General features: G+C 44.9%; 2 pseudogenes; one reads left to right on the top strand and one right to left on the bottom strand.

Annotated features, from left to right (window-relative positions):
* LOC146187512 (uncharacterized) overlaps positions 1-26,629 on the bottom strand; it is a 143,231-nt pseudogene that overhangs the window by 62,219 nt on the left and 54,383 nt on the right.
* Positions 614-21,752, top strand: LOC146187517 (uncharacterized; annotated as a pseudogene).

Consider the following 26,629-nt stretch of genomic DNA (forward strand, 5'->3'; position numbering starts at 1 on the left):
TTCAAAACGTTAACATTATACCCTCCACACCTTGTGCCCAAGACGGCACCAAAAAGGAAGGAAAGAAACATATACAAACTATATACACTCGGGTGCAACCAACAGAAGACTTCGTCAAGCTAATCAATCGCCTGATACTAATGACCTCCAGGATAACGAAGCGTGCACTTAAGCCGGGTAGCCCAGACATGCGTTTCTTGGAAGACTTTTTAGGATATCTGGACAAGTGGGAAGAACATGCCAGCATTGCCTTCCACTCGCATTGTCACCTTTGATTAAACATGCTGCCTTCGTTCTATTAAACCGAATCTGTGTGACTTGCACTCTTTGAGTTTGAATTCCTCCAAACGCGAAAGCTCTCATGTGCGTTTACCGGGTTAGCGTGTGGCTCACGTACCGATTGAGCTTTCAAGTTCGAGCAATCTGCACAAAGCAATTCGATATTAACATTACCATGTTAAAACGTTATATCAATCCTAAGCTCCTGAAAGAGCTCTAAAACAAAGTATTAAACGTGAGCCAAAGCAACGCGCAGCTCCCTTTCCAACTCTCAGCAGCGCGGCGTAATGTGCGCAAGAAACCGGCTCGCACCCTCTCGCACCACAGCGCCGCTATGCGGCCGCCGCCGGCAGGCATCAACTCTGGTGCCAGCGCACCTCCCGCGCTCAGCACACTAGTCAGTATATTCTAGGCACTATAGCCCAGCCTTCGCCACCGTTTTACATCCGCCTTGACCAGACTGCGACGCGTCATTCCGTGAACTGAAGTTTCTTTTGATATCGAAACCCATCCTACGTCACTTCGATCCTGCTCCAATGACAGAAGTACACACGGTAGCTAGTGGAATCGGTCTCGGGGCAGTCCTTGTCCAACGGCACAGATGAACGAGAGCATGTTATCACGTACGCAAGTCGTACCCTGAGCAAGCCGGAGCGAAGCTACAGTCACCGAACAGGAATGCCTGGCTGTAGTTTTCGCTGTGCAGCGTTTCCGTTCATATTTGTACGGACGTTCGTTTACTATCGTAACGGACCATCATTCACTCTGTTGGCTGCGGAACCTTCGAGATCCACGTGGTCGCCTCGCACGCTGGGCCCTCTGGTTACAGGAATATGACTTTGCCGTGATTTACAAAAGCGGGAGGCATCATGCAGACGCAGATTGTCTTTCTAGGATGCCAATGGCCAGGACTGGACCTGAAAGCGACGATTTCGACAATTATATATTCACCCTTGAGCCAGCGTTCCTCGACACGAATGTTTTCAAAACGGAACAGCAAAATGATAGCAGTCTGCAGCCTCTCTTTGCCGCCGCCCAAGCCAGCGTACCTACAAGCCGTATTTGTGTGCGTGATGGCCTCCTATGAAAAAAGAGTTATTCGCCAGTCGGCCAGCGATACCTACTCGTAGTTCCCCATACGCTGTGCACGGACGTATCGCGTGTTATGCATGATGATCCAACTTCTGGGCATTTGGGATCGGTTCGAACACTCCACCGTGCTCAAAAAGATTTTACTGGCCCAGAATGCGCTCGACGATTGAACAATACGTTGCCAGTTGCAAGCAATGTCAACGCCACAAACGTCCAACTGCAACTTCATCTGGCTTGCTGCACCCTGTGAAGACCCCGACAGCTCCGTTTGATCAAGTAGGTATTGACCTCGTAGGTTCGTTTCCGAAGTCCGTGGATGGAAATCGCTGGATTGTAATCTGGGTGGACTATCTCACGCGTTACTGTGAAACCGCCGTTCTTCCATCTGCTACGGCGCATCAGGTGTCGCTTTTCTTGCTGCACTCAGTCATCTTAAGACACGGGCCGCCACGAATTGTAATCACTGATCGGGGCCGACAATTCACTGCTGATTTTGTTGAAGAGCTCATGCGCTTATGCGCCGTAACTTTCCGACACTCGACGCCATACCATTCCCAGACAAATGGCTTGACTGAGCGCGTCAACAGAACGCTTATCAACATGCTAGCCATGTATGTGGACGCAGGGCATAAGAATTGGGACACCATACTACCCATCATCACGTATGCGTTTAATACCGTCACGCATGAGACGACTGGATACTGTCCATTTTTCCTGCTCTATGCCAGACCGCCACGCTACTCCCTGGATACTATCCTGCCCTTCACAAGCCGTGAAGACCCCTGCCTGGCTGAGACCCTCTGTCTCGCCGAAAAAGCTCGGAGAATCGCCCGATTACGGTTTGGTGCTTCACAAGAGCGTTCTAAACAGCGATACGATGCCAGTCACCGGTGGGTCACGTACTCTGTAGGTGATTTAGTCTGGCTATGGCGTCCAATTCGGCGCCGTGGCCTACATCAAAAACTCTTGGCCCACTATGACGGCCCATATGTGGTTGTCAAACGCATCAGTGATTTAACTTATGCAATAGCCCGCTGGGCAGCATCGGGTCGCCGGTCTGCCAAAACCGAACTATGTCATGTTGCCCGCTTGAAGCCGTGTCAGCCTCGCACGACTCACGAACACGCCCAGAGAGCTTCGTCCGAGTAGGGGGGAAATGTCACGCTACTGACGACGATGAAGGATTGTGATGGTGTGGTAGAACAGGAGGAAGAAGCTTTTGTTTCTGGGCGCAAGTAGGCTTCATCTTGTCCCGCTACATCAGCACTGTAAATAAACACCCCTTCTTATTACACCGTAACAATATATATGTATGTATTACTGCGTGTGTACCCTAGCTTTTTGGTGTGTGTGCAGTGAAAAGGTCTATTGAAAGTAGGCCACTGTAACAGTTTCAATTCTCACTGTAGATATGCTGACTTAGTGGTATATTTGCTTTGCATTATCTCAATAATTTAATCCAGATGCTGATTTTGTGATTTTCATGTGCATGAACAAAATTCCCTAAACTATCATCAGCTAGAGCACTTCTTTTCAATTCACCACAAGGTGTGCATACAGTAACCATCCAATTGCCCTAATTTTGTCAGTCACAACATTCTTACTGCACATTTCTTTCATAAATTAATGATTTTAACTGTTGATAATCAGTTACCAAATGATAGTTCGTAATAGTGTGTCCAAGCCAGGCCATGTAATACTTTGCTTTCTTTTTTATTATAAGTGCACCGACAGGATTTGTCACCGCTCTCCATGTATTCGTACAGTTTTACAAGAGGATGCCATGCTGATTTCTACAAATTGTGTATACATTTCAGAACCCGGCTCCAGAAGACTGGGCAAAGGAAACCTTTGAAAAGAAACGGCTCAACATCCAAGGAACAAAAAAGAAAGGATGCCCAGCAACCTTGAGTCTGAAGTGGATTCAAGTTTTTCCTGACTTCAAGGTATATTTACAGCAATACGTACTAGACAGACTAAAGAGCAAGATTTCTAGAACTTATCTGTATTCCTATGCTGTCCATTTGCATTCACACACTATAGTATGTGGGCCATGTTCTGTGTCCATTATCCATTAGCATATTTACTGCGCAGAAGCCACTGCCCACTTCTACCAATCATTTCAAGAGGCAAGAGCGTTGGCCACTGTGAAGAGAATCTATGTCGCGATTGCTTGCTACTCTTCTCAATGTAGCATTCATTATTACAGTGCAAAGACGGCAGAGAACAAGAGCAGGACACAACAGCGCTGACTGTCGACTAAAGTTTATTCGAGACCAGTAGGGTTTTTATACCGCCTGGCGATCAGAAACGAAAAAAACAAAACAAAAACAGGAAAACATGCAAGAATAACAACAGGAATGTGCAAGGGTACAAGAACGGAGATTAGCCGACGCGTATCAGATTTCACATTCTAGATATTTGACCTCTTTCTGGGACAATGCCACTGATGGTGTGCTTATGCAATCGTCCGGTATCTATAATGTATCTAACCAACTCGCCCAAAATGTTGTATCATTGTAACAGTTCTTTTTTTTTTTTTGGCAGCAATCAAACAGTACAAATTAACCACTATTTTTGTGCTCTAATTAAATCTCGAAACATAGAATGAAATGAAAGCAAATTTTACATTTAGCTAGCAGCTGTTACAAGATGTGCAGTTCTTTTGCATCAAGTAACAGTTGCAAATGGTCATGTGGCATATGCTCTACTCCCTGCACATTCCCACGTGTCCGGATGTCTGTCCATTTAAAGCCAGGTAATTGTCTGCAGCCAGCACTAGTCATTCGACCTTTAACCTTCTATTTTTAATGTATGTGAGTTCAAGTATACCACAGAGCATGCCTCTTCACTTAAAGGAGCCCCGAAACGATTTTAAAGCACATTGTTTTGCCTCTTGGATACGTAGATTAAGTTATAGGGACACTATTAACGGTGGTTGTTTTGTGTATTATCCAGTATTTAATATTTTAATTTGTTAGTGAAAGCGAGTTCGGACTACTGATGTTGCCGGCACACAGCGGCCATTTTTTGGCAGCGAATATGACGACATTGGGTCCGATTTGATAATTGGACGAACAATAAATTCACGGCTAAATGAACTCATGATTAATGACACGCTCTGTCCCGTTCTCGCGTTTTCTAATATACTTACAAAACCGACATATTTATTTTACATTAAACCACTTTCATGATGTAACATTTTACATTTAAATAAAATTTCACAAAAAAAAATGCTAGAGGCTCTGTTTATTTTCCTGAATCCAGTATTTAATTGACAGTTGACAGCCGTGTGGTGCGGACGCGTGTTCCATCGCTCCTCCGATTGCACGTGGCTACCGGAAACGGACGGACTGGCGACAGCGGGAGCTTCCGAAGCGTCAAATAGATGAGTTCTTTCTTTTATTAACTTTATTTCGTTTTCAGCTAGTTAGGTTAGGTGCAGCCTAAAGAATAGATTTTAGCTCTTGGTCCTATAGCGGCCTGGATTTTCGTGCCGGCAGCTAGGTTTTCTTGGCGTTCATTGTTTAGCTATCTTGTTTAGATAAATATTTTTCTTTCTAGGCTATTGGCATTCGCAGATTTGGTTTTTAACGCGTGTTTGCTAGTCGTTTCTTGTGTCTTCTTTTGGCAATTTGTATATTCTAAGAATTCGTAACAGTTATAGTTCAGTCGATGAGCGCTTAAGATGTGCAATGAAAAGAAGGTAAAGTGTACTCAGTGTGAGGCGCAGGTTAATCTCAAAGAAACGCGTTTTGATTCTGTAGGTGAAGCGGAAGGCAGCGACTTTTTGTGTCGATGTTGCGTACTGAATGCACGTCTAGATAGATTTGATCAAGAAAGGGGCAGTTTAGTGTCTCGTGTTGAGGATTTAGAAAATGAAGTACGTTTGCTAAGGACGGAAAATCAGAAACTGCTTGGACAGCTTCCTCAAATTGAAAAAGAAGAGGCCAACTTTATCCTTGGAACCAACGAGGACGAACATTCCAGTACGGGCCACGTGGCTGGGGCCAGCACTGGCATGGAAGGCATAAGCAAAGTAGGTCAGGCGGATCCGAACCGTAAGAGTTATTTAGAAGCAGCTTAAGACGCCGGAAAAATATGAAGAAGTAAGGAAGAATGAAAATCCCAGAGATAAGGACACAGATAACTGAAAGCAGTAGCCAACAGTTGGGAGAGGGAGAGAGCAGGCCCAGGTGCTTATCGCCGGAGATTCTAACATGAACAGGTGCAAGCGAGATATCTTGGAACGTGTAAGGGGTGATAAGACAGTGTTGGTTGGAGCCTTCCCAGGGAGAACAACGAGGGCTGTACTAAAAGAGAGTAAAAATAGGCTGTTGAAGGATTCCGCAGAGCACAGTATGGTAATAGTAGCCGTGGGTCTAAACGATGTCCTAAATGGTGACGCTGCAGGAGTGGTGGAAAGTTTAGCTAAGGGAGTTGACGAGATCAGGGAGATAGCACAGCAGACGCAGATAGTTGTATGTACAGTACCAGAGGTGCTAGGATTGAACGGAAAGATGGAAAAGGACGTGGTGACAGTTAATCAGGACATAAGAAAGTTAAGCCTGGAGAAGCGTTTCGAAGTGGTTGAGGTAAACAGGGAGGTACATAAAGCAGGTTTTGGTAGGGCTTTTCAGCGAGATGGCATTTAATTTAACAGAAGGGTCGGAGCAGAGATCGGCTGGCGCTTGGCAGGCAGGGCTGTAGCTTTTTAGGGGGTCCGCGAGGACTCCGTGCTCAGAGGTAGTTAGAAGTGAAGCAGAAGAAAGTGTAATAATGGAGGCTGAGCCTCCAAAAATGGCAAAGTGTAGGTCGAGAAAGAAAAGTACAAAAACGAAATTTAACACTAGGATCACCTACATAAACATGCAAGGAGGTAGAAAAAGAGCGAAATGGCTAGAGATAGAACAGCAGTTGAAGGATGACAAAATAGGTGTGTACGCTCTTTGCGAGACTCATCTCAGGGAACTAGAAGATCCGCCGTTTATAGAAGGCTACTTCTGGGAAGGGTGCAACAGAACGAGAACGAAAGAAAGGGTGGAGGGGTAGGTATGTTGATACACCAGGGAACAAATTGGCAAATAATTAAATCATCTTGTAAAGAACATATCTGGGTTTCAGGAACCATTGCCGGCATAAGGACATGGCTAGGGGTAGTTTATTTAGGAACAGGACATCAATGCAGGCAAGAAAACAGGGATCTTGTTGAATGTCTCAGTGACGATATAAGCCAGTTTGGAAACGGGGCCAATATTATTCTGCTGGGGGACATGAACGGCCACATCAACGATCTGGATGGATACACGGATTGTAACGGGAAGCTAATGCTAGATTTCTGCGAGCGACACGATCTAATTATAGTAAATAGAGAAACAAAATGTGAAGGCCAAATCACGTGGGAATTCCGCAACAGGCAGACGACCATTGACTATTGTCTAATGTCGCAGGAAATTTATAGCAAGGTCACAAAAATGGAAATAGATGAAGAAGGGGAGTGTAGTCTGGGAAGTGATCATAAACGTATTAGTCTGCAGATGGGGCCCTTGATGAAAAGAGAAATGGAACTTAGACAAAACGTAAACGCAAAATTAAACGACGATCAAATAGCGCAGATAGCAGCAGACATAGAGGAAGCAATAGAGAAAAGCCCCACGGAAGACTGCGATTATGAACAGGTAGAACTACTCATAAGGAGTAAAATTCAGGAGGTTAAAGTAGCAGACCGCTGGAATGGAAAGAGGAAGCCGCGGAGCTGGTGGAATAAGGAAATCAGGGAAGCTATTGAACAACGACGGGCTGCTTCAAGGGTACACCGAATGGCAAAGAAAGCACTAGCTTCTCAGGAGGAAATCGACCAAAAATGGGAATCATATCGACAAAAGAAACTTCAAGTGCAGGCCCTCGTCCAAAGTAAAATAAGGTAGTCCACCGATCGATGGATGGTTGACATACACGATGCCTCTAGAGGCGGAGCAAGAAAATTCTGGAACCATATAAGCTGGCTAGGGAAGAAGAATCAAAGAAAGCAAGATCGGATTCAAGATAACGAGGGAAATTGTTTAAAGGGAGACAACGCAGTGAAATACATTACATCAGTTATAGCCGAGTCATTTAAGAACGACGATAGGGTAATCTCCGCAAATCAGGAAGCAACACAAGGTAGCAGAATACAAAGCACCTTAGAACTGACCAATCTAAACTGGAAAAAGGCAGAAAAAAATATTCCTAAAAACACATCTACAGGAATAGATGGAATTCCGATCAAGCTGATTAATGAACTCGGTCCAAAAAGTAAGGAAACGTTGTTAAAAGCATTGGAAACAGTCATAGCGAATAAGCAAATTCCGGACAGCTGGCGGCAAAGTAAAATGAATTTGATTTATAAAGGGAAAGAGGACAGGATGCACATAAAATCCTACAGGCCGATTACCATAACATCTGTAATGTACAGGTTAGCCATGCAGGCGGCGAAATTAAAGGTGCAAGCATGGGTTGAAAGTAAGAAGATACTCGGAGAACTTCAGAACGGCTTTAGAAATGGTAGGCGCTTAGATGATTGCCTGTTCGTGCTTACCCAATGCATCGAAATATCTAGAGTGGAAAATAGACCTTTGTATTTGGCCTTCCTAGACATAAACGGGGCGTACGACAACGTAAGCCGGGAACTCCTGTGGAACATATTAAAAGAAGGAGGTAGCGGTTATGAGATAATAGAGTTCCTACAGGAAATATACCGGGATAACAAAGTAGAAATTACGTGGGAAGGGATAAGAAGTACGGAGGATGTCAAAGTATGCAAAGGATTAAGACAAGGCTGTCCTCTATCACCGGTGCTGTTCATGCTTTATATGATAAACCTGGAACGGAGGATACAAGACAGTAACCTAGGTTTTAACCTGTCATACAGATTAGGTGGAAAGGCGGTAGAGCAGCGCCTCCCCGGTTTGATGTATGCAGACGATATTGTGCTGCTAGCTGAGAGTCTGGAAGAATTGCAAACACTAGTAAAGTATTGCGGAGACGAAGGGGACGCTCTAGGCTTCAGTTTCAGCGCAGTTAAGTCGGGTCTGATGATTTTCAACGGCTCAACTGATCAGGGTCTTAAAATTCAAGGCCTTGAAATACCTAGAGTAGCAGAATATAAATATCTGGGGGTATGGGTAAACGAAGGATTGGCATACATTGGAAAGCATGAGCAATCACTTAAGGCCAAAGGGCGAAGGAATGCCGGGATAATGAAGCATAAGGCATTGTGGGGATACAATAGGTATGAGGTATTGAGGGGTATTTGGAAAGGAATTATGGTGCCCGGACTTACTTTCGGAAATGCGGTTTTGTGCCTAAAATCAGAGGTACAGTCGACATTAGAAACAAATCAGAGATCCGTTGGACGATTAGCACTAGGTGCCCACGGCAAAACTACAAATGAGGCAGTACAGGGAGATATGGGCTGGGCATCTTTCGAAGTACGGGAAGCTCAGAGTAAAATATTATATGAGTAACGCCTGAGGAAATTGGACAGTAACAGATGGGCAGCTAAGGTATTTAAATACCTGTACCTAAAAAGCGTTGACTCACAATGGAGGAAAAGAACTAGGAAACTAACTAGTAAGTATGCTAGTAACAAGGACGGAGAAATAAAGAGCATTAAGCAACAGGTGAAAAACACAGAAGGTAAAAATTGGATAAATTCCATTGAAAAGAAACAGAGTGTGTAATTAAACCGAAAGCGGAAAATGCAGATCAGGAAGGAAGATTTATTTGATAACTCAAGAGGCAGTGCCCTACTTTTTGAAGCTAGATCAGGGTGCCTTAGAACACGCAGCTACAAAAAGAAGTTTAACAATGGAGATGACGCATGTGCTGTATGTGGAAACTCCAGAGAAACAATTGACCATATTATACTCGAATGCAATGGTATCCATCCGGAAGTTGATGCAGGCGCAATCACTGTTCCTGAAGCTCTGGGGTTTAGAGATAACAGTGGCCGGGTGAATAAACCGGCGGTGGAAACTAGCAAAAAACGGCTGGAAGATTGGTGGCTTAAAAGCAGAGATGTGACATAATGTTAGTAATGTAGGAGCAAAATTTAATAAATAGAATGATGGTTTAGTTAAAAATTCTAAATCAATAATTAAGATATATGGAGAAAAATGAGCATGATAGCTACTGCTACCACCCCGTTTCAAAGGGGACGCTCCGATATTCCATCCATCCATCCAATCCAAGAATTTTGCGCCCCTCTAGTAGATAAAGCTGCACATGCAGCTCCTGTTTGCCCTGTGTTGTTTGCCGTTTGCCCATATACCTTGGTTTGCCTATTCCTCGTGGTGTGTTGTAGGTGGTTCTTCGTATCCTTCGCTGGTGAAGCCTGGTGCCTGGTTATATTTCGTGCTGTCATGAAGAAATTCTGCGCAGTCCCAGGCTGCTCGAGCAGCGAAGGCGTTGGAGGAGTGTCATACCACAGATTTCCTTCCCATAATGAACGAAAAAGAATGTGGTTATAAGCTCTGGGCATTGAGAAAGAACCGAATCGGCGTGTGTGCTCGGCGCACTTCACTCCAGACGCCTTCGACTGTTCATCGGTAGCTTATGCATCCGTAGGCTACAAGCAACGGCGGCTACGCAGCAACGCGGTGCCAACGATGCCAGGCGCTCTGCGAAAACAGTCGAAGACGTAAGTATCGTGACGGACTGAGCAGTGAAAGTTGTGCCAATGACCACGTTTTTGGTCAGCGAGTCTGTCGAAGTTCATACACGATCAAGGATTCAATGTTTTAACTGCTGTTGTATACTTTCTCAGAGAGTCATCGTTACGAGTAACGACCTTGGCAGCCGCTCACTGTTCTCTCGACTGTCAACAGATCGGGCCGCTTGATCGCGTAAGCACACTTGAGGGCTCGAGCGGTGCTATGAGGAGGAATAGCAACGACATTTTAAGGTCGAGCGCTGCGTACAGCCTCTCGAATTATATAATATTGGTCAACTGTCGATGGCGTGGCTTGGCTGAGAGTTTGCGCAAGCGTGTCGATTTTTTTTTTCAGAGCATGGCTTGCCGGAGCTCCGACCGCATTATCGAAAAAAAGGGGGGGGGGGGGGCGGGAGGGGGACGGCGTACATCCCTAGCACGCGCGTTCCCCTTTCCCTTGCCACAAGGTCTGTTGACACAAAAAAAGCAGATGAAACGCGTTTTTACCCCCCCCCCCCCTGCTCTTTTTTTTCGCCATTGACTTGAACCCGCACATGGCAAGCACAGTTGATAAAAAAATGAAACTCGGCACCCCACGCTAAATATTATTTGGAATGTGCAATTTTTGATTTTCGTCTCAGGTAGCAAAATAGGGACGCAAAAGCAAAGGTAACCACTCTATTCGGCTTGAAGCGACGTAGAGCTATAATATAATTAAAGCAGCGCATTTTTCGAAAGCATGTTCCCAATGTATATTTTTTAATGGATAGTGCGCCAGACCTTGATATTAGTATGTTGCTGCCAACGATCTGGCCAAGTTGCGAGAGGCTAGAGCTACCACTCATCTCAACGGTATATGCAGTTAATGTTTTAATAAACCTGCCCTTGAAATGGTGGTATACTCTTTTTTTTTCAGAGTGACTTCAAGGTGAAGAAATGAGGTGCAACTCCTGCAGTTCCTGGGTATGCTGTTGGTCATCCTTTTGACCCATATGGAAGGCCTACATATGATGGGCTGGTACACAAAGATGCTTTGTAATGCTGGCTAGGTCCTTGAGGTGATCTGTGTTGTCCGGGCTCAATGATGGTATGTTTCCGATGTCACAGTGAAAGCTTATGACTTGCATTAGGGCCCATATTCCGAGTTTTCGTTGATATCGAAGTGTCGCTAGCTCACGTGACCTCGAGTCATCCGATTGGTCGAAACGCCGGAACTGGGTGTTGCCACTGTGGAACCGGAAGAGGTGGCTACATCATTTTCTAGCGTTTTCGCCAATCAGGTGACTCGTGACCGGGAGATAGCGACACTTATGATAACAACGCAAACTCGGAATACGGGCCTAGGTTTCTCATTTCTTGGCGTATCATGGCTGGTGGTGAAACTTGTGTGCGCCATCTTTGCTGTTGGTTTGTGCTCATGGTGACAGGCCTGTGTTCATCAGTGTCGAGTTCTTCTCACTGGTTTTCAAGCCTAGCCTTTTGAAGTTCCGGCCTGTTGATAGCTGTGCTCAGGACTGTCGTGAATATGTTAACATTTCAAAGAACAAGCAATGGATGACCAAAGAATAACTGAATTTACCACTGGATAAAATATAGGATGATTACACAGAATGATATAAACACTGACAAATCATTCCCTTTGATATGTAAAGGACCACTCCAGGGAACCCAGTGACTTAAAACAGATGGGTCTTTGTGATTCTGTCTCTTGGAAGTGCTTGCACATCTTGTTGGCTGGTTGTACATCGTAGCTCTGACAGATAATGTACTCCTTGACTATTTGCTAATTGCCTTGTGCTGTTCACCCAGAGTTTCCCTCCGAGTGTAGTGAAAGTTTCCTACATGGCTTCAAGCAGCACTTGTCAGTGGCGGGGTTTAGCAATAAATTTGGATAAGTCACTGTGCTTAGGCAGAATGATGGGCCATTTGCCATAATAATTAAGTTGGCTGTGTTGAAGTCTTCCATGCACTTTTAAGAACACTATGACTGTCGAGCTGCAAACAATCACAGGCACATTCTTTTGTTGCCATGCAATGCTTCCCTTGAAGCTCCATTTCATGCTGGGTGTTGTTGAACTAGTTCTCTCGACGCGTTTACAGCTGTAGTCAAGGAGGATCGTTTGTCATGTGATAGGCACCAAAAGTAGGGTATAGGGATTCTGCCTTTTGTCTCTAAGCCCTTGATGTGTGTGGCTAGAGTATCATACAGACGGCAAAGTCTGAGTATGTCGTCTGAAGACCAAACTAGCTTTACGCGAGTCAATTTCTTCATATGCTCTTGGATTAGAAGCTCTGCATTGCCGAAGTACTTCTTGAGAAGCTCTGTGGTGCTGCTGTAGCATAATGGAGTTGGTGGAAGTCTGGCAAGTGCAGTGGCTGTCTGGGACCAATGCCTTAAGGTAGTGGCGCTTGTCAACAGATAGCAGTACCTTGTTCATGTCGGTGACGTTTAGAATTCCTGCTAGAAGAGCTGCCAATCTTGTCGTCGTCCAAAGATCAAGCTTTGGAAGCTTGATCTTTATCTTGGAGGTCGTTGGTGTCTGGATGGCGTTATTCTCTCGCTGAGCCAGTTGATTTCCTGCTGGATTTAAAAGACACTGTCATAGCTTTGCTAAGGCAGTTGCGATAGGATAGTTGTATTCAGGTAAGTGGTCTAGAAGGTCAACACACACAAAGCCATTGTTCTACGAAACAACTTTCAGAATCTTCAACGTTGACTAGTGGCATAGGAGGTCTGTCGCGAGGGCTGACAAAAAACAACGCTTGTTCTTTTGATTTGTTGTTAGCTCTGGTATTTTATTTTATGCAGTAGAACATCGATTATACCACTTTCAGGGGCTGCGTAAAACTGTTATATGATTGGAAATCTCACAGAACGAGTTCAATCACATTGTGAGTGCATCTGCTACTTTGGCTGCCAGTTGTAGTTGCTTTGCCACACTGGCTGTGGCTGTGGGTAAACGCAAGAGGGTGGGGTGGGGGGGGGGTAGTAATTGTGCAATTTTATTGTAGTGTTTGCAGACTTGTAATACGGCCACATCTTCAAGGCAGTGCTGTCCCTATGGGAATGATATGGCTGCTCCAGTATGAAAGTTTCTAAGGGGCCAGTGACAACCAAAGGAGGCAAGTGCTGAGGAATCGGCCGTGGGTTAATGGAGCTGCCAGACCATGAGAATGAGAAACAATTCAGCGCTGCCGCATCACTCAACGATCACGAGAAGTGACAAGATAGTGGCTGGTATAGCAATGTGGACAATAAGAGTCTGATGCAATGAATGGCGTGGATTTCAGTGACACTTATTCCAACGAAGAAAGGCGTCATTTTCAAAAGGCAAAGCTTCATCATGTTCCTTATGAGCCCATAGTAGTAGTACTGGGATCAGCACTGACTCGCAGCTGATTCTCAATGCAAGTGCTTGCACATGAACGTTCGTACAAAAGAGCAAGTCGCATTCTTCTCATCTCATATTGTCAACATCAGAGTGAAAGCCTGGTTTCTGCAAGCCACATAAGAGGAGATGTGTTATCAAGGTGTTATGACATTATACATGAAGAATGACCTTGCTAACTGACTGCTACAAAATGTTCGTGCACTGTTCTGCTGTGTTGTCCTGACATTTGCCATAACAGCATATGCCACAGAAAATTTGACTGCGGGTTCAAAGAGCATGCAGCCATCGAGCTTGCTGAAATGCTTTCCCGTTGCCTTAGATGCAAAACGTCTTAGACAAAATTTTGTTCCAAGAATCATTCCTGCAGGTTGTGTGGTTTCATCCATGACTTCAAAGCTTACAAAATGGACATCATGCCAGCTGTGGTGATCATCCAGCTAGTTTCGATAGCTGCTCCTACTGGCTGCCACTACACAATTGAAAGTTCCTTGTTGCCAGTCCCAAAATCTAACCATGCAGTGTCGACCGTGTGCATGACCTGTGTGTTGAAGATTGATGTTTTTCTGCATCTGCAAAGTGTGTCCATGTTTTTGACCAACTGCAATTGATCCAGCCTCCACTGTCCCCTAAGTGCAAACAAGTTCAAACTGCTGTAGCAAAAATGTTCGTGTTCTTGAGGGACCAGGCCACTGCAAGACATGATAAGTAGCATGCAAACAATCTGCTGTGGTCCAGTGTGTCCCAGTCAGCATCATTTTTCGACGTTGTGAGGGATTATGTGTGCAAATTACGGAGCTCAGAAATGAAGATCTGTCCTTCCTTCTTTTATATTTCGTTCGAAGCCCTGTGTTCATATGTCCAGCGATATTACCTGGAACCTTAACCGACTCTCTACGGCTGTGCTTTTCTTGTAGTTAATGATTAGCACTTAGAAAGCAATGCTTGTTGTGCTGTATATTACCCTGTTGAACTTTGCAGAACTCAAAACAAGCGAAATGTGCCAGTTGTAATGCAGTGCAGCTCTGCTGGGACGAACCTGAATTGAAAATATTCTTGAACAAAACCTGTGGTCCAGATTGTGGCCCTCTCTGAAACTGGCTTGCTAAAATGAAGATCTCTGTCTAGACCGATAAAAACTGCCGCGTAAACTGTTTTTCTGATGTAAGTCTCGCAGCTATACATACTCCAGGAAATTCCGCATGTGTATTTTGATAGCATCACTAATCTTTGGTTGGACGTCATTAAAGTAGCGGCTGTGAGGATACAACTCTGCTCACAAGCTCTTTCTGTTGTTTCTTTGTGTGTGCTGCTACAGAAAATTTCAACTGTAGCTTTGTAACTGGTGCCCATCTCCTCCGATTACATGTGTTGATTTAAATTTCTATCCGTCTCTCAGGGTGACAAGAACAGTTCAGTTCAGTCGTTCAGTCGTGTCCGACTCTTCGTGACCCTATGGACCATGTCACGCCACGCTTTCCGGTCTCTCACTATCTTCCTAACATCACATAACTTCATCTGCAGTGCCTCGAGGATGCCATCTAACCATCGCGTTCACTGCCACCCCTTCTCCGGCGACCCTCAACCTTTCCCAACATCAAATCTTTCTCCAGCGCCTCCTCTCTTCTCATCAGATGACCAAAGTAGCTGAGCTTTAACTTTAGAATTTGACCCTCCAATGAGCAGTCAGGGTTTATGGTCGACAATATCGACTGATTTGATCTTCTGGCAGTCCAAGGAACTCTCAAGAGTCTTCGCCAGCACCACGCGTCAATGCTTCGGCGGTCAGCCTTTTTCACAGTCCAACTCTCGCATCCATGCATCACAACTGGAAAGACCATAGCACGAGTTATACGGATCTTGGTTGGCAGACGAATGTCTCTGCTCTTTACGAGGCGGTCAAGGCTAACCATTGCTCTCTTTCCCAGAAGCAGGCGTCTGCTAATTTCATGGCTGCAGTCTCCTTCCGAGGTAATCTTGGAGCCCAAGAAGAGAAAATCTGTCACAGCTTCCACTTCTTGTCCATTGATGATCCAGGGCTTGATAAGGCAAGACGCCATGACCTTTGTCTTTTTATTGTTCAGTTTAAGCCCAAACTTCTCACTCTCTTCTTGTACGCGCATCAGAAGTCTCTTGAATTCCACTTCACTTTCTGCCATTAAAGTGGTATCATCCGCATATCTAAGGTTGTTGATACGTTTTCCAGCAATCTTCACTCCAGCTGAAGACTCGTCCAGACCGGCCTTCCTCATGATGCACTCTGCATATAGGTTAAATAGGCAGGGCGACAGTATGCAGCCGTGCCTCACTCCTTTCTCAATCGGAAACCAATCAAGACCATGCCCAGTTCTGACTGTGGCCTCTTGTCCTTCATACAGGTTCCTGAGGAGACAGATGAGGTGAATTGGAACTCCCATCTCTTGGAGAGCTTGCCACAATCTGCGGTGATCTACGCAGTCAAACGCTTTCGCATAATCAATAATGCAGAAGTAGATGGGTTTCTGGAACTCGTTCGCTTTTTCCATGATCCAGCGAAGGTTGGCAATTTGGTCTCTAGTTCCTCTGCCTTTTCGAAACCCAGCTTGCACGTCTGGAAACGCCCGATCCACATACTGCTGCAGCCTACCTTGAAGGATTATCAACATCACCTTGCTAGCATGCGAAATAAGCGCGATCGTGCGGTAGTTGGAACAATCTTTGGCACTGCCTTTCTTTGGAATGGTGATGTACACTGACCTCCTCCTATCCTGTGGCCACTGCAGGGTTGTCCAAATCTTCTGACATAATGTATGCAGAATGTTAACAGCGTCATGGTTGAGGTTTTGAAGCAACTCAGCTGGAATGCCATTAATTCCGCTAGCTTTGTTCTTAGCAAGGCTGGCTAAGGCCCATTCAACTTCACGCTTCAGAATGCCCGGCTCGAGATCAGTATTCACAACCGTCTTATGTTGGGTTTGCACATTCGGGTCCTTCTTGTAAAGTTCTGTGTATTCCTGCCACCTCTTCTTTATCTCTGAGGCTTCAGTGAGGTCCTTGCCTCGTTTGTCCTTCATCACGCCCAGCTTAGCACAGAAGCTTCCTTTGATATCTTTGATTGTCTTATACAGAGCTCTTGTGTTCCTTAATTGGCTGTTGTCCTCAACTGCTTTGCACTGTATGTTCAGGAAGGCATTCTTATCTCTCCTTGCTATTTTCTGAAAATCCGCATTGAGAACCTTGTATCTTTCTCTTTCCCCCATAACTTTTGCCATCCTCCTTTCCTCAGCTATTTGCAAAGCCTCTTCAGATAACCAGTTTGCTTTCTTGCATTTCTTTTTCTTTGGAACTACCTTAGTAGCAACTTCTTGTATTATATCACGAACATCAGTCCACATCTCTTCGGGCTCTCTGTCTTCTAGATCTAATTCTTGAAATCGATTCCTCACTTCCACAGCATATTCTAATGGAATTTGATCCAGATCATACCTGAAATACCTTCTAGTTTTCTGCGTTTTCCTCAATCGAAGTTTAATTTTGGCACTAGAAGCATATGATCGGTGCCACAATAGGCCCCGGGCCTTGTTTTTACTGCTTGTATAGCGCTTCTCCATCTCTGCCGGCAAAGAATATAATCGATCTGATTTCTGTAAAGACCGTCCGGTGAAGTCCATGTGTACAGGCGCCTCTTGTGCTGTGACAAGAACACAGATTTCTATTTGTGAAAACGTGTAGACATTGTTGACAGTGATAGAAGCCGCGCTTCCCATTATCCTCCAGCCTCTGCTGTAGACCTGCCCCTGCATTCATCCAACATCCAAGTGAAGTGGTCACTGGCACTTTGCTGCATTTGGAGTGACCATTGCTTTCATTTAGTGCTGCGTACCATCTATGTGACTCCAAAAGTGCTATCCGGGTTAATATACTTGGCAGCAAGGAGTAGGTGTCGAATCTTGCACATCAAGAATATGAACCTCTTTTTCTATTTTGGTATGCTCTCGACATTGGAAGCTCAACATGGTCTGCTTCATACCTGCATACCTTGCTGCAATACTCCATGCGTCAACATAGCTGCAGGTCAAAGTGATGCAATGCCAGACCTCTTTTTTGCCTCACTATCAGAATATAGGCATTGTTATGGCTGAGCCTTGGAACAGACATCTAAATGTGTATTCTAAGTGCCATTGGATCAAGAGCCTTTCCAAAATTCATCACTGAAAGTAGCCTGGCCAGTTGGTGGATGTCTCTTGTGAAGCAGCATGCAGTATTTCTTGCCTGCAAGCAATATATTTATTTAGTTGCTAGCGAGTTCTGTGTTAGTGTCTTCATGACTTTGTTCCGTCACCCTGTGCACAGTTTTGCTAAAGAGAATTTTAAAAAAATGGCCATTAACATGGCCACAGTTGAAGCATTTGCTTTTCTTGGTTCTTCCCGGTGTTCCAGTATGGTGTTGTAGTTTGGCCTCATGGTTCCGGAAAGTGTAAGACCAAAAATAAAGAGCCCTGAAAAAAAAAGTGTTTGAAAAGTTGTATATCTGTGTTGCCCTCTTCTGTCTTTGCCTGGCATACTATTTGCTTTTCGGCTTAACAGTACCACATGCTGTAATCCGTGCTGCAAGCTGTGCACTGTATAAAGAAATGAAGCTGGAAAAAACTAGTTTAGTTTTTTTTACCCCTCACAGTTAGGACATTTAACCCTGTGTAGCGTTCCGATTGAAACATCTTCCTAATCATGGTCACCGCACTTGAAGGGATCACTCTTTGTTCTCCAGTTCAGTCTCTCCCCCAAATCCATTTTGCAAACTGGTGGTAGGCCACATAATATTTTCTAGAATGAAAAGAAGAGACATCTGTGAAAGAGCAATCTCGGGATTTGCAAAGCTCAAGTCCACATTGGTTTGACTCAAATGTCTAGCATACTGCAAAAATAGTACCACCACAAATCACCTCCATACCTTGAGACAAAATACCGTATGTAGTGTTTTTTAAATGTTGTTTTCTCTCCTCAGGGAACAAAAGAATATAAAAGAAAAGGTTGTACATTCTAATAAGTTCTGCAATAGATCAGTCATTACATTACTGATAGTGCTTTGTACACATATACGGTGATAATAAATGAGTAAGCTGCACTAGTGAATCCAGTGAAATACTGTGCTTTTACAGCATGCACACATGTTGGAAAGGTTCAAATGTCCTTAATGTGGAAACCTTGTTTGCCAGTTTCTGGTGCACTGCACCCTTCTCATTTTTGAAGGGCATGCAGTACGCTTTTAGAAGGCCTCATTCCAAAGAAGAAAACGAAATGCAATACATGCACAACGCGCGAGCCACCATTTTAGGCTCCTAGCTGGCCCCTCTCGATGTGATCGCAGTATGCGATTTGCAACACCTCGGTATCCAGGCAGAGTACAATATATATACCTATATATATATGTATGTGTGTGTGTGTGTGTTCTCTCCGCTCGCGTGATTTCCAGGGTTAAAATTGAACGCAATGTTACCACAGTGGCTCTATCACCACGTTTTTAATCGCGATATGCACAAGGCACATTTCGTCAATAACACGTATGTTGTTTTTCGAAGTTCGCGAGGCGTGCCTGCGTACCGAGTACGACTTGGCGGAAACGATCTAATCGAGCCACTGCATTCTACAAGAATTCGTTTCAGTCACAAGAAAGGATGCAAAAAAAAGTGCTGCGCTTCATATTTACCAGTGCGCATCGTCAGCTTGGTGGTGATCTGGTAGCGTTGCTGGGCGATCGCCGTCATCACCGCGCGGTGGTCGCTGCTGGTCGGCTGCTGTTCGTCCCCTTTGGGCGTATCCCCGCACGGAATAACGCGCAGATCGTCGCTCCGTCGCGATGTCTCGCGTTCGAGTTTCCGATTAGTCTGGCAAGTCTATTTACGGTGACTTCTTATGCACTCCTAAGGTGCTAGCAGTGCTGATATCGGATGGTGAAGCGTCGCTGACCATCCACCTGTTTATCACCATGGGAGCGACGCTGTCAACTTACGCCCTCGTGTAATCATAGAAACGACGCTGCCATCTTTGTCAGGAACGCGTTAAAGTAAACAGGCAACCATGCACTGATAACTTCCGCGACATCATCGGTTTGCCTCTTTTTATTGCTCGCACCCAATGACGCCAATGGGAGAGTGAAATGGGAATGGGAAGCCCCGCAAAATGCGAGTTGAGGGCAGTTTTTTGTTTGCTTCTATTTTTAAATTTCTTCATTGAATAACTCTCGTTCCTGTGCAACGATTCTTGTAATTCTTTTTGAGCTAGCATCCCTGTGACATAAAGAATTTACCTGAAGCATAACCGACATCACATTACGAAGCGCTTCGCGGCTCTTTTAAGCTGCTCAGTAAATTTTCTGTAGCAAAGTCGTATCCTGAAGACGTTAACTACTTGCTTGATTCACTTCTTCCCTTGCATAGCAAAACCTGGGAGATGTGCAATGGTCGCATTATCCTATGTTGTCTCCTACAATTTTTACTTATGGCTTAATTCGTAAATTGATTCCTGATAATATTTTTCTAGGTGGGCTTACCCCAACCGTGTGGTCGCATTAAGGCAAACGGACTAAAATCGGAAAAAATTAACAACCTCTAAGAAGCACTTCAAGAAGCATGAGCTGTGGCCACTGAGGAGAGAGTATATGTTGCTATTGCTGACTGCTCTTCTCATTGTAATCGTGGCTTCAATAAAATTGAGGGTTTCAGCCAGACAGTAGATAAGAGTTTAGTTGAGCGAATAGGTGTGCTGGTGAGGGAAGGCATCACATCTGTTTCTGACATGAAAAAGTGCCTTCATTACCATGTGCATGATGTGGTTTTTCCAGACAAAGAGAAACCTGACAGCAGTAGCAGAGCATTTTTCCCTACTGCTAAGGACATTAGCAACCACATCCAAAACACTATTCGGAAAGACCGCTTCAGCACTGTTGACCAAAAAAATGCACTGAGTCTGGTCACAAGAATTCAAAATGAGCAACCTGAAAGTTCAGTACTTTACCGGCCATATGCTGTAAACAAGAGTGAAAGTAGTTGCATTTCTGATAATATGGAAGAGACTGTTGCTAGTGAGTGTGAGCAGACACTGCTTTTTTATTATCAATCGAAATTTATGAAAAATATGCTTTCAAAATATGGAAGTGCAGTTATCTGCTTACATTCTACACCAAACAAGTGATTATGCCCTCCCACGTTTTCTTCTCGTTGTGAAAACCATCAGGCTACACAACTGCTGGTGCATTTATTGTGCACTTTGAAACTGCTGCTTGCATTGCTGAAGCTTTGAATGTTTTCAGAAAATGGGCTGGTCATCTTTCACCACAATATTGGATGGTGGACTACTGTCAAACCGAGATGAACGCCATACGGCAAACATTTCCTGAAAGTAAAATATCAATCTGTGATTTTCACAGGTGTCAGGCATGGCATAGGTGGCTCCGCAGAACAGAAAATGGTATTTCACATCCTGGCGAAGCTCTGAACCTTATGAAACGTGTAGGCAATGCTTTGAATGGAGGTGAATTTAAAACAGCATTGGAAGAATTTTTGTGTTCGGAGTATTGGAAGAACGAAAAGTTTCAATATTATTTTGAAACAGTTTGTCTTGATGTGAAGGAGCTTTGGGTTCTTTTCTACCGCCTTGAATATGACGTTGTCCTCACAACAAACCATGGCATTGAGGCGCAAAACAGAGTACTCAAGGCACACTACGTGAAAAGTGCAAGTGGGAAGCGATCTCTCACTTCCCTTGTTACTGTGCTGACACATCCATAACTTCCAGACTGTGAAAAAAATTTTGTGGAAGCAGAAATGAGGCAGTCTGTACTTTACAGACAATATAGCGAGAATGTCCCCGCATACCTTCATGGACGACCTCACAACTTTATCAAGCATATGTTGAGGAGGATTGTAAATGCAGAAGAATACACACAAGCTGATATAGTTGCGTTGCCTACTGAAGGAACATTTTGTGTCCGTTCCGAGAGAAGTGGGGACGTTTCTCACACTGTTGACTTTAGCAAGCCCACTTGCACTTCCCTTGACTTCCGTAAACATAAATACATAAATTTGCTTATGGTATTCTTTTTTGTTATTGCCTCATGCCTACCTGAATGGGCCACATATTACTTTGGACCATTCTACACCAACACTTTCATTATAAGGGGGACACAGCGCAAGCTAAACACAGACAAAAAAGGGAGGACGAGACACGCACAGCGCTGACTTACAACTTTTTGTCCGTGTTTAGCTTGCGCTGTTTCCCCCTTGCGATGAACCAACTAGCCCGCAACGTTTTGTTCACTTTCATCATCCTGCAGTGATGCTGAGGCAGAGGAAAACTTAACAGAAACCTCTGGGCCTACAGTGTCTGAGCCAGCAGTTCGTACAGGGCCTTCAAAAATGCATAGAAAAATTGTGGAAGGTTGGGAAAAGTGCAGTTCGAACCTCTATCATTGTCATGATCAGAAAATTCTCTCCGAAATGAATGATTTTTTTCACTATGCTTTCAGGAAGCTAGCCAGTTCTGTGCCAGAGAGTTCTGGCTTGCACGTCCGAAGTTCACCGGTAAAAGGATGTTCATCTCTGAAGCCTCTCTCTAAACAAAGGCGGCTACACGACAAATAACACCATTACAATTATTGTCTCAGAAAGGCACAGTTGTGCCCTGTCTCTCATTTCACCAAATAATGGAGCAATTTTTTTTTTACTGAAGGACATAGGACGATGCCTCAGTAACCTGTGATTCATTGATAATGGTGCCTTGCAAAGTAACTCAGGGGACGAATTTAGACAGGCAAGATAGAACAATAGGACTAAAATTTTATATGGAGAAAACGAAAGTAACACTTAACAGGCTAGGGTATTAAACAGGAGTTTATGATAGGTAGCAAGGACCTGGAAGTAGTTAGGAATTAAGACTTCTGAGTACAGTTATAGCAACCGCCTGTCTCTTCGATATCAGTCAAATAACTTACAAAATAAAATTGACTTGAAGAACATTTGGCAGGTACTAGCTCTCAGATCATGAATGGCAGCGGTATCTTTTCGGTACTCACCAATCGGGCAGCAATAAGGAGGCTAATAAAAAGGTTCAGCGTAACTTTTAGACTGTGCAGACAGCTTGGTATAGAAAATGATACGTTTAGCACTAAGAGACAGGAAGTGAGCAGAGAGAGTGGTCAGGAATAAACATGAGTTATCAATATTCTAGTTGAAACCAAGAAGAAATGGTCATGATGGGGCATTTAATATTCAGGCAAGCTAGCCGATTGTCGCTATAGGGTAACTGACTGGATTTCAAGAGAAGGTAAAAGTCACAGAGGGAGGCAGAAAGGTGGGCAGATGAGATCAAGAAGTTTGTGAGGACTAAAGTGGGTGCAGCTGGCACAAGACATGGTTAATTTATTGAAAGTACATATATAGCATAAGCTTTTGCCCTGCTGTGGGTGCGGTCAAGGTGATGGCAATGGTGTGCAAATTGAAAAACACGCATATAATACTTTCAAAATAAAGAGTGTTTACCGTGCATACACCTTAGTCACAAGTACTGTATACCATGTGCGGATTATCCTTTCTTTAGGCTGGTTTTTACAGAGAGTGCAGGCTATATATCTGGAAATTACAGCAAGTTTCTCATGTATTTTTTATTGCATGCATAGTGCATCTCTGTTTGTCGTTTAATTTCTGTGCATGACTTCATGTTTTGTCCTGTTTGTAATGAAATTGCATATTCCAATGTAAATATAATCTACACAGTAAATAAATTTGAATTTTAAATGACTTCGAAGTCATCTCTGCATATATCATGCTGTCTTGAAGAAGAGTGCATCGATTGCTTTTACTTGCATAGAAAAGTTGATGCATGGTGTGAAAGCTACCGGTACTGTATGCTCTACAAAACTTATGAAGGCTATGGTGTTATGCTTTCAGTTCTGAGATTTTTCTTAACTATACATATCAGGCTGAAATCTCCACCAGTTAGGGTATAGTTTATGGAAAAATCCTCAGTTGGTTCCAGCTTGTGCCAGTTAGGTCTAGAATAGCCCCACGAGCTTCACTAGTTGGTCAAAAGTTTTGTCCGGTTTAAAAAAGATTAATTGTTTAAATTGCGTTCAGTATGATCGGATTAGAGCAGGCATCTTTGATGAATGCTGCTGTGAGAGACATGGTAAACATTTTTGTTATAATTAGCTTATCAGCTCAGTTTAATTTTATTTATTTTTTTTCTTAACGGTTTAATTAATATTGTTAAGTGGAAGCAAAACATGCTCGCCATATGATATTGAAGACTGCATGAAACGTATCCGAGTTGTGACTAGAAGAAAATATATGATGGACAGGATCAACAGCATAAGAACGGACAAGGGGTACAAAATGAATAAATTAAGATCTCGAGAGTAAAATGAATATATATGTGCCAGCTGGTCATTTCAATGACGACCGTTCTGTGCATGATCTAGGTAAGTGCCGACGAAACGCCACTTAAAGGTATCGTGCAACAACACTCACGTAAAGTGCACATAGTAAGTTTGTATAATAATCACTGACATTTCTATTGCCCCAGCTGTGAAACTGAACGAGATTCGCGCGCTCTTTCGGCGAACGCAGAAAAAAGGTAAATAAATAGCTGGACAGACTGATTATGTTAGCGTAAGAAATTTTAAGTACCCGCTGCTGGCTTGCCACAACAAGTGCAGGGTACACAAGCCGCCGTTATACCTCAAAAGTAGAAGCAGCTGACGTATACCTCGGTGACGCTTTGCACGCAGCCGCCGCGCCGGATTTTTTTTTTCTTTTTTGCCGACGCTATGACGTCAGTGGTCACGTGAAAAGCGGAGGCCCCGCCCCTAGAACGATTTGGTTTGAATGTAGCATCACCCCTCACGGGACCGTCTTTCGTGGGGCGGAGTCCGTTGTTCGCCGGAGTGAGTGAGTGCGGCGCCTTCGAGCAAGACGCCACGGCTCCGACCACCCGATTTCGGCGAGTACTGGCACCATAACCCCCCTTCTCCGGCGAGCGCCGGCGCGACGGAGGAGAGAAAAAGCGGCTGTGAGAATGAGGCCTCGCCCTATCCGCGCCGCAGTGTTTTTTTTTTTGTTGTTGTTGTTGTTGTTGCAGCGGTGAAGCCCTGACACATGTTCCGTTTTATTCTGCATAGTCCATTGTCGCGCACTTCGACGGCATGTTTTCAGAGCAGTTTTAACCAAAACTGTTGTGGGCTCCACTGACGACAGCGCCCCAAGCGGCAAGCTAACCAGGCGGACCACCGAGGGACCCCGGCACGGGCGACCGCGCCAAGGAGAGCGAAAACGGGCGCCATTACCTGATGTATAAGTAAACAGTTTTGCTTGTTATAACGGCCACGTCTACCGCATGGTGGCAGCGGCGGGATAATCAACGCAGCGTGACACCAAGAGGGACAGCGAGCCCAACGTCACCGGCCGCAGCGTCATGCCAGACACTCGCGGCGCGAACGAAGAGCGCGCGAGCGGCACTCCGAGAATGACGTTCGACCCGCTTGCCGTGGACCTGCCGACAAAGCCTGATTTCCGCAAGCCTGAAGATTGGACACGATAGCACCGCAGGTGGGAACGCTACCGACTCATCTCCGATCTGACAGGACAGGACGAGACGACGCAAATCAACACATTACTCTACGCCATGGGCGAAGAAGCGGAGGACGTGATCGCTGCCTTGAAACTAACAGACGAACAGGTGGCATCATACTCCGCCGTGGTGAGTGCTTTTGATAAGCATTTCCTACCTCGAAAGAATGTCATCTATGAGAGAGCGCGATTTAACTCTCGGAAACAAGAGCAGCATAAAAGCGTCGACGCATTTGCGACTGAACTGTTCAAGATGGCCGAAAGCTGCGATTAGGGAACTCTCAAAGACGAACTGATTCGGGACAGGCTCGTGGTCGGCTTTCGAGACGTAAAACTCAGCGAGAGCCCGCAGCTTGACGCAGAACTCACTCTCGAAAAAGCAATCACAGCTGCCCGCAATTCAGAGAGCGTGAAACTTCACCACAAGAAAATTCGCTCCATCGAACAGCCAGCTCTCGACATGGGAGAAGTTCGCGGCCATAGAAACGTCAAAACTCGCCGGAACGAAGCGAAGGTGCCTTTCAGTCGCGCGCTCAGCGTACACACAAGACGGGAGACCAACACTGCAAGTGGTGTGGTGGTGTGCGTGACCACACGAAGACAAGTGTCCCGCCATAAACAAGACGTGCAACCAGTGTGGGAAAAAAGGCCACTACGCCCGCGTCTGCATCTCTAAGCCAAAGGACGAGACCTCGAGTATCCCAGAAAGACCAAAAATCTCGGAGAGCTATATCTAGGCGAAATCAAATTGGGAATGAACACGCCGTGGAGGATTACTGCTACCGTGAACAACTTGCCTTTTACCTTCAAGGTCGACACCGGCGCGGATGTGACTGCAATCGCACATGACCAGTACGACAGCACCGTCATGGGACCCATCTAGTCAACGCAACAGCTGTTGATAGGCTCAGGCTAGACAGCGATAGCCACTGTTGGCTACATCGATGCAGCAGTCACCTGGCGCAACACTGAAGTCCAAGAAACCGTCTTCATCATCAAAGGATTAAAAGAACCGCTGCTCAGCCGACCAGCCATAGAATCACTTGGGATTCTACAGCACCCTCTTGAGCTAAACGAAACCCTCGGACAATCAACGATGTCTCCAACTTCTTGGCGTCATACCCAAAGCTAACGTCTGGGCTTGGAGTCATTAAGACTGAGTACCGCATCAAAGTCAAAAAGGATGCTGAGCCATACGCAGTAAGTTATCCTAGGCGCGTGCCTCTTCCACTGCTTCCACATGTGAAGAAAGAACTAGAAAGGATGGAAGACTTGGGAGTCATCCAGAAGATCGAGCGAGCAACCGAGTGGTGTTTTCCAATGGGTGTCGTACGAAAAAAGAACAATGAGCTGCGCATCTGCGTGGACTATGGTCAACTCAACCAACAAATACGCGAACGTGTGCTCATGCCTACGGTGGACGAGTGTATTGCAAAATTAGCAGTTGCAACAGTTTTCAGCCGCCTAGATGCACGAGCAGGGTACTGGCAGGAGCCACTCACCAAGGACTCTCGCGAATACCCAACCTTCATCACACCAGTTGGCAGGTTCCAGTTCCTGAGGCTTCCCTTCGGAAT

Source organism: Amblyomma maculatum, chromosome 6 (genome assembly GCF_055883805.1).
Source record: "Amblyomma maculatum isolate TAMU_Amacu chromosome 6, ASM5588380v1, whole genome shotgun sequence".
NCBI classification, from domain to species: Eukaryota; Metazoa; Arthropoda; class Arachnida; order Ixodida; family Ixodidae; genus Amblyomma; species Amblyomma maculatum.